This window comes from Lacerta agilis, chromosome 15, assembly GCF_009819535.1.
Source record: "Lacerta agilis isolate rLacAgi1 chromosome 15, rLacAgi1.pri, whole genome shotgun sequence".
Classification (NCBI taxonomy): Eukaryota; Metazoa; Chordata; class Lepidosauria; order Squamata; family Lacertidae; genus Lacerta; species Lacerta agilis.
The window spans coordinates 32496002-32504483 of NC_046326.1; the positions used below are offsets into that span (position 1 = coordinate 32496002).

Consider the following 8482-nt stretch of genomic DNA (forward strand, 5'->3'; position numbering starts at 1 on the left):
GTTGGATGGCGGCCATCTCAATTCTTTAGCTGTGATTCCTGCATTACAGGGGGGTTGGACTAGATGACCCTCAGGGTCCCTTCCAACCCTGCAGTTCTATGATTCTGTGATTGTCTGCAGAGAAAGGCCTATGCCTGCAGCCTGGGTAGACACCCCCGTTTACTCTGCAGCCAGTGCACTCCTGCTCCTGGTGTGTGAAGCTGTGTGCGCATGACATTAGCCACAATCCAAATCTGTCTTGTAGGGTTGTGGTTTTTTTTTGAGAAATGCTGCATTTGGGGCTGCATTTCCCCTAAAAACAGCTTCGATCTGGTTTGGAAACGTAAGCCATATATGAAGATATCCACGCTGCCTCTCAGCTGACTGAGGGCAGCTCAGAAACACATCTGACCATAGAAATGTGTACAATGACATTCAAACGTGATTTGAAGGGTAGTTGGAGATGTGTGTGTGTGGATCTTGCAGTGTTTTAAGCCATTAATGTGCACATCGCCTAAGGCAGGGGTCAACAACCTTTTTCAGCTGTGCTCCGGTCTATATTTTTTTTTGGGGGGGTGAACGAATTCCTATGCCCCACAAATAACCCAGAGATGCATTTTAAATAAAAGCACACATTCTACTCATGTAAAAACACGCTGATTCCTGGACCGTCCGCAGGCCGGATTGAGAAGGCGATTGGGCCGCATCCGGCCCACGGGCCTTAGGTTGCCTACCCCTGACCTAAGGCTTCCTTGCAGCCAGGAAGCCTGTGGAACCACAATGTGGAAGCCTTTGTGTCCGTATAAGCTTTATAGGGCATTGACAAATTCGGGTGAGTGCGAATTTTGAAGGATGGGCTCTTTTGGTTGGTGCATATTCTTTTCAGAATGAGGAAATGGGGACTGTTTGGGATTAAAGGCATGCTGAATTGAATTGCTCCTCTGTCCATACATTGGAAATGCAACGGGTTTGAGTAGGCGGACTTCAAGGCACCCCTCAGCGACTCTTAAATTGAACAGAGCATTTCTAGAAGGAAGCAGCGAAAGGCTGCAGAGGGCATCTGCTGGAGTCATCAAAGGAATCCGGCCATCCCAGTAGGAGCCTTTGCACAATCCTATTAAGTAGCTCTTACAGTTGCGATTAAATTTAATCGTATGAACACCAAGGGATTCATTTGACAGTCCTTTTAGTCCTTTTTAATCACTTTAGGTACATTATTAGGCAAACAGGCTTTTCAAGTGCATTAGTAGCTCAACAGCCCCTCCATTTTTAATACAGAAAATGCCAATTCAGAGGGAGCAGTTGGGCTCTAGAAGTGGAAGTGGGCATTTTTACTTTTTCTCAGCCTGCCATTTTCCTGCTCCAAATCCCCACCTCCAAGTCCACAATGGCTTTAACCACTCTGCGGTTCCAAAACTGGGTGAGCCCCCTTGCTTCCTTTAGCTGACCCCAGTCCCAAAGTGTGGCTTTACCTGTACTGCTTAAAGAATAGTTTTATTGCATATATTTGCATGCAGCAAACCATTGCATATTTGGGCATGTAACAAACCATTGCGTATGTTTGCATGTAAAAAAGCCGCTTGGCGATTTCCCCTGGGGAAAAAACTTGTCTGGTCTTACAACACATAAGTGGGAGCGTCACGTGACCTATAGCTGTGGGGAGATGAAGCTAAGCTGATCTGGGACTAGTCAGTTCCTGGATGGGAGGCCACCTGGGAATGCCAGTGTTTGCCAGCTTGAGCTCTCTCACAGCACAGACAGGATGTGACTGTTGTAAAATAAATCGAGAGTCACTATTTAATTACAGGTTGTCACTCATTGCTAGAAGAAAATGCCATGTTCACTCTTTAATTTTGCAAGAACAGGCTAGATCAGCAGAACTTAATACTTGTAGTGTATTTAATAAGGACCTGATCGGAACAGATCCATGTACTAAAAAAATGCTTTGTATCTGAAGTAGGTATAAAGGAAAATTAAGCCTAAGACTTATCACCACTTACAGCCATGTGCCGTCAGAAGGAACAGGAGAATAAAACCCTGTTTAGGTAACTTGCAAGTCTTGGGCTCCCTGAGTTGATAAAATTGCCCATATCAAAACCAGGAATGAAGTCAGGCCCATACCATCCTCACGTATTTCCGTCTTTACAAATAAGCAAATTGCCTGATGCAGCAGACTTCCATAGAAAACTGAATCTGTCCTCCCTCCCTTTCTTCTGGCCCAGTTCTGCAGCCTGTTGCGATTATGGCCACACATATTCCCGTTAGCGGTCCGAGCTAGTACACATCCAACTGTCTCCCTTGCTCTGAAAGCTTGTGTGTGTCTCCTTTCTTCCACGCTAACAACTTGTCTTTGTTCCCTTCCACACAGCTGACGTCCCGGATGATGAAGGAAAGCTTTTGTGAGCTCTGGCGGCCGCCGAACCCCAAAACGAGCACCTGCAGGAGACACCCTCCCTCCTTCCCCCCCGATCCACCCTTTCCGGAACATGGAGCCGCGGAAAATTCATCCCGGGGAACCGATTGCACAGCGACACGGTGTTACTTCAGCCAGAGGAGAGGGGGCGTCCGTCGGGGCACATCTCTGCAGACGTGGATTCTTGTGCTTTTACGGTCTTGCGTAAAGAAGAACTCCTGTTTCCCCTGCTCCAGAGGGAAGGGACCTTTCTGGCTGGCATCTTTCCCAAAAGAAGTCACTTGGAGGACCGGTGGACAGCTTTGCTTTCAGCTCCATGAAGATGCTCCCTTGGGTCAACGGCGAAGACTCCCTGCCCCATTGAACACACTGCTGCTCTTGCCAACCATCTCTTATCTCAATCCAGAGGCGTCATCTTAGTTGGAGAAGCAGAGCCTCGGCTTTGGGTTGTGAAAGCCAAGATCCGTTTCGTATTACTGAATCATGGCTGAAGGTCAAAAAGATTGGACCGGCTGGGCAATAGGCATACACACATTCACATACATACACACATATATTTAATTTAAAGGTGTTCTTTGCACTAGCAGGAAGCTGCTGGAGCTACCTCGAGGCCACTGCAGGGTTTGGTCTTGGCCAGGAATTTGGTGTTTTAACTTTCTACTGGGGAATCCAAGCGTAATTTCAAGCCCTTTGAGGAGTGGGGAGAAGCAACAGGGAAAGAGGCGGCGTGGGCAGCTTTAGCTGAGAACGTTACCTACCTACTGATGGTCCTCCGGGTCAGAAATGTAGCTGCCTGGAGTGTCCATTTCTTTAAATGCAAGTGAATGTGAGATAATTGCTACTTTGGGGTCAAGGGCAGGTCAGAGCGGAGAAGAACCACTGTTTCCTGCTAGAGTCAAATGCTATGGGAGTAGTTACAGGTGGGTAGCCGTGTTGGTCTGCCACAGTTGAAACAAAATAGAAAATTCTTTCCAGTAGCACCTTAGAGACCAACTGAGTTTGTTCTTGGTATGAGCTTTCGTGTGCATGTATCTGAAGAAGTGTGCATGCACACGAAAGCTCATACCAAGAACAAACTCAGTTGGTCTCTAAGGTGCTACTGGAAAGAATTTTCTATTTTGTTTCGGCTATGGGAGTAGGTTGATGTTGGGGAACTCTTTGGAGGGAGTAGGGCAGGCTGTGGCGGAGCCACAGTGAACCCACCAGATCCCGAAATCTGCATCTCCAGTCTCTGCTGTTCAAAAAACATTGTTTTCAGAAAGAACCTGATTGGCTCCCAGTAGCACCTGTCAACTCATTCAGAGAAGCAGAAAGAACATGAGGATTAGCAGCAGGGACGATTTCTGCTGTGTTGGATTTAACATCAGCCATCTCCTGTCAGTGAACATGCACATATAGTCAGGAATATTGCCTCTCGCCTCTAGCAAGGGCCTGGAGGGTAGTTACTTCTGTGGGGGTTCGAGGCTCTGCTGAAAGGTTGTAGCACCTTGGAAGACGAGAGGCCTGCCAAGTTGCATGGTAAAAGGTAAAGGGACCCCTGACCATTAGGTCCAGTCGTATCCGACTCTGGGGTTGCGGCGCTCATCTTGCGTTACTGGCCGAGGGAGCTGGCATACAGCTTCCGGGTCATGTGGCCAGCATGACAAAGCCACTTCTGGTGAACCAGAGCAGCGCATGGAAACGCTGTTTACCTTCCCGCCGGAGCGGTACCTATTTATCTACTTGCACTTTGACGTGCTTTCGAACTGCTAGGTGGGCAGGAGCTGGAACCGAGCAACGGGAGCTCACCCCCTCGCGGGGATTCGAACCGCCGACCTTCTGATCAGCAAGCCCTAGGCTCTGTGGTTTAACCCACAGCGCTGCCCGCGTCCCACAAGTTGCATGGTACACGGTGCCAATTCTCCATGACAGATCCCTGATAGAAGTGTCAGTCCTGTTGTTGGCGCTACAAGCTTTCTGCAGCCGGGTGGGGTGGTTGAGACAAGCAAGCTAGCTCCACGCACACATAGACACTGCCAGTCAGGTGTGTCGGAGGGCAAACTTCTGAAGCAGGGAGCCTCTTCTGTGCATGAACCTCCGAGGACGAGGGCTCCGAAATGCGCAGGGAGCTCAACAGGAATAGCGACAGGAGGTGGGTTTGTGTAGGACATTTGTTCCCCCTTCACCCGTTTACTTGACTCGTGTGTAGAAATCTTGGAGTGGGCTACAGGCACATAGGAAGCTGCTCTCCAGAAGAGGCCTAAGAAATACTAAGAAAGCTAAAGAGACAGTGGATCTAGCTTTACTGTTTATTATACACACCCACTTTTGCATTGGAAAGCTATGGGCCAGCTCTGGGGTTAGCCTGAACTTATTTGCAAGAAAGAATGGCGCAGTGGCAGGGAGAGCATGGCATCACCATGGTCTAAATTTCAGCCACAGAAGAACATTAAGAAAAAAGGTGCGCTCTCAAGAGCATAAATCAGGTCAAAGTATCACCACGCAAGATGGGAAAGTAATCTTGACCTCCACCCTCATCATCTCCCCACCACCTCAAATGTTCCACCTTTCACCCTGCCTCTCACAGCCAGGCTTTTGTCATTTGCTCCGTCCTTCCCCTCCCCTCCGTCTTTCTTTTCTTGTAAAGAGACACTTAAGAACAATCGCTTTGGCAAATGGTGAAAGGGATGGAAATGTGACGTACGTTTTCTTGTTATACAAGGCAGGACTCGAACCAGTTTTCTGATTTTCTTTCAGAAGCAAAACAAAAACAAACTAAGACGAAAAATGGCTATTTTATATTTTAAAGAGTAATGAAGTTGATTATGGATCTCAGAGTATAAGAATTAAATATAAATATAAATATATGCATTATGTAAATTAAGAAATAAAGCTATTTAAACACTTTGTGCCAGCTTTCATTTCTCGTTCGGCTGCCTGTCGGGAGACGCGGGTTCCAGGCGAGACAGCGGCTTTGAAGGAAACCGCGGGTGCTTCTCCTCCAACAGCGCTTTTAAAGCCATGCCTGTGCATAGATCTGAAGACACTTGCTGCAAACAAGTAGGGCCGGCCCACGCAGGAGGCAAAGCAAGGCAACCGCCTCGGGCGGCGGGATTCACAGGGGCAGCAGATCTGGCCTCTAAGGAACATGTCTCCTGCTGCTCCCGCGATGGCAGCAACACCTGTGGTGTGCTCCTTGGAAGCTGGGTCTGCCTCCTCGGCAGTGCCCCCCCATGCCTACAGCAGCGTCTTAGCAAATAGAAGGCACTGGTGGTCTCCCACCACTAGGAAGGAAAGGGGGGGCTGCAGGCTGGGCTCTGCTGGTGTGATTCAAGGTGGGCCCCTTTCCGCCCACCGCAAAGGCCCTTAATTCTCAGTATTGATGGCACCAGGCAACCCTCCCGGGGCAGAGCATTCTATAAGTGGAAAGAGAAAGACCCCATTCTCATGTTGCCACCCTCCAAACCCCTCTTGGAGGAGGCACATGGATAAGGGCCTCCGATGATGACCGAAGGTTCCAGGATGGCTTATATAGAGGTGGGGCTGTTGATATGATCCAGTATTAACTCTTGTTGAGATTCCAGCATTGCAGGGGGTTTGGACTAGATGACATTCAGGATCCCTACCAACTCTACAATTCCAGTTCTATGATTATTCTTACCTTTTTGTGCTGCCATAGCTGGGCTCAGATCATCGGTCTCTACACCGCTTAGTGTTGTCACCCCGGCTGACTGTTTTTGCCTGCTTCAGAGAGATTAGCCTTAGGGCTAGATGACTTGTTAAGAGTGCAGATGGTTCTACTTGCGTTCAGGCAGATTCAAGTAGAAGCCGCCTGCAAACGGGAAAAGTCAGTGACTGACTGGTGTGTGTGTGTACATGTATGTTTATCAGCGCAAATATGTTTGGAGGGTGAACCTTGCATGCACACTCCTCTCCCCCCCCCCCCAATTCAACCACTGCATCTTCAGACAAATGCACATGTGCCCAGGCATAGTAGAATTCCCTGAAGCTTCCAGGCATGGGTGATTCATCCTCTCAAATCAATTCGGCTGCCTGACACACAGTCTCTGCAGGAACAACCCCCATACTGACTGCCAGTTGTGAGTGGCTGTGACCACCCCCTTCCATTTGCAGAACCAATTTGCAGAATTTATAACAAGGCACAGCTCAGAGGCGAGCTTTGGGGGGGGGGGAGTTAGCGAGGTCACATCCGAGGGCTTTTAATGGGGGCATAGCCTTTTAATAATGCGCTTAAGCTGGCTTTTGACATCTCTCGTGAACAGCAGGGAACGCCCACTGCAGGAACCTTGACAGCGATGTCCACAACCGCCCACCCCACAACCAACCAACCGCCCACCCCATCTCAGAAATGGTGCTGAACAGGACTGCGAAGAGAGCAAATGAAAAAGGCATTCTGTGGTGCATTTCCCCCCCATAATCAACACATTCCCTTAGGGGTGATCTGTTGAGGACCACCTACCATCACAGAGTTGGAAGGGACCCTGCGGGTCATCTAGTCCAACCCCCTGAAATGCAGGAATATTTTTGCCCAATGTGGGGCTCGAACCCACAACCCTGAACTTAAGAGGCTCACGCTCTACTGTCTGAGCTGTGTGTTGGATTATCTGATGTGCATTGTTGGCAAAGTACCGATCTCCCTCAAAAGACCCAGGTCTGTTCCCCATCCCTCCAACCTCAGGATACATTTTGCTACCACCACCACCACCCCAACTCCTGACCTGCCTGTCAGCAACTGGAAGCATTCTGGAGGCATGACAGCTTGCTGGACAGCAAAGCCCAGGCCTGCAGCATCTCCAATAACCACCTCTGCCTCTGGCCAGATACAGGTAGGTAGCCGTGTTGGTCTGCCGTAGTCGAAACAAAATAAAAATAAAAAAATCCCTTCCAGTAGCACCTTAGAGACCAACTAAGTTTGTTCTTGGTATGAGCTCTTGTGTGCATGCACACTTCTTCAGATACTGGCCAGATACACGCCATTCATTTAAAGCACAGCGAAATCACTTTGGACTGCCATGGATTTCCCCAAAGAATTCTGGAAGCTGCATGTTATTAAGGGTTCTACAATTTCCGGAGCGGTTTATCAACCAGTCCATCCCTCTTTACAGGGAACAAACTGGGATTGTAGCTGTGTGAGGGGAATGGGCAGTGCTGTTTTGATTAAAGAAGCCCAACAAGCAAGGTGCCGCTCCTCACGGAGGGCAGTGCCGTGGGTGCCAGCACAAAATGGCCGCCGCAGGCAGTTGTCATAATCTCGTTGCTGAGCAACAAGGTGCAAACCAGCCAACCAGAAGAGTCTCTGAGGTGGACTTGCCTTTAGGCAGGGTCAGCATCCGAAATCAGGTCCAGTCCTAGGGTCGGGCGAACAGCAATCCATGTGGTCAGACGGTCCAGCAATCCAACGATCATGGGGTCAAGGGTCAAGACAAACAAGAAGCCAGGAATTGCAAGCATTGTTTGCAGCATTTGATGGCTGCTGGAAGCTCGGCTTAAGAAGGCTGAAGCCAGCTGCTTCTCATCAGCACCTTCTCCTATTGAGTCCTTGATGGCTGACCAGCTGCAGGTAGAGTCACTCCCATCTTCTCCACCTTCCAGGCTGCTGTTCAACAGGTGAAGCTGACTCCTGGCCCATGACAGCAGCAGAAACAAAAGAAGGTGCCAGTAGCCTACTGAGTACCAGGGAGCATTAAAAAAACAACAACAAAAAACTGGGAATCGGGAAGCCTAAAATCAACCGGCACCTTTAACAAACTACAGTCCCCAGGGGTGTTTGCGGAAGGCCGTGACAAAGCGGCGTCACTTTAATTTTAATAAGTATTAAATTTGTATTACTTTGGTGACAATTGGTTAAAGATTATGGGAAATCAATAAAAAAAATAATTGGCAAAAAAGTGGCATCATAGGGCTTAAAGTGTGTGGTACGGGTGTAGCCACAGAATGCTGTTTGGCAGCTGAAAGAGCAGCGAATGGAAACTGTATGGGGGAGCATGCAATGGAGTATCCTGAATAAGAGCATGGCTGGCTGCTGCAACCCTGGATGACAGCTCTCCTCACCACAACATTGTGGTGCACAGAATACTACAGAATCCGCGA

General features: G+C 48.9%; 1 protein-coding gene across 2 annotated transcripts in view; it reads left to right on the forward strand.

Moving 5' to 3' along the window:
* SPNS2 (sphingolipid transporter 2) overlaps nt 1-2527 on the forward strand; it is a 94909-nt gene extending 92382 nt beyond the window's left edge. Inside the window, exon 14 of one of the 2 annotated variants that reach the window (XR_004427965.1) lies at nt 2348-2527. The gene's annotated coding sequence lies outside the window, so the exon portion shown is untranslated. The remainder of the gene's footprint in view (nt 1-2347) is intronic. The other variant, XM_033172020.1, reaches the window with a different exon arrangement.
* The last annotated feature ends 5955 nt before the right edge of the window (nt 2528-8482 follow it).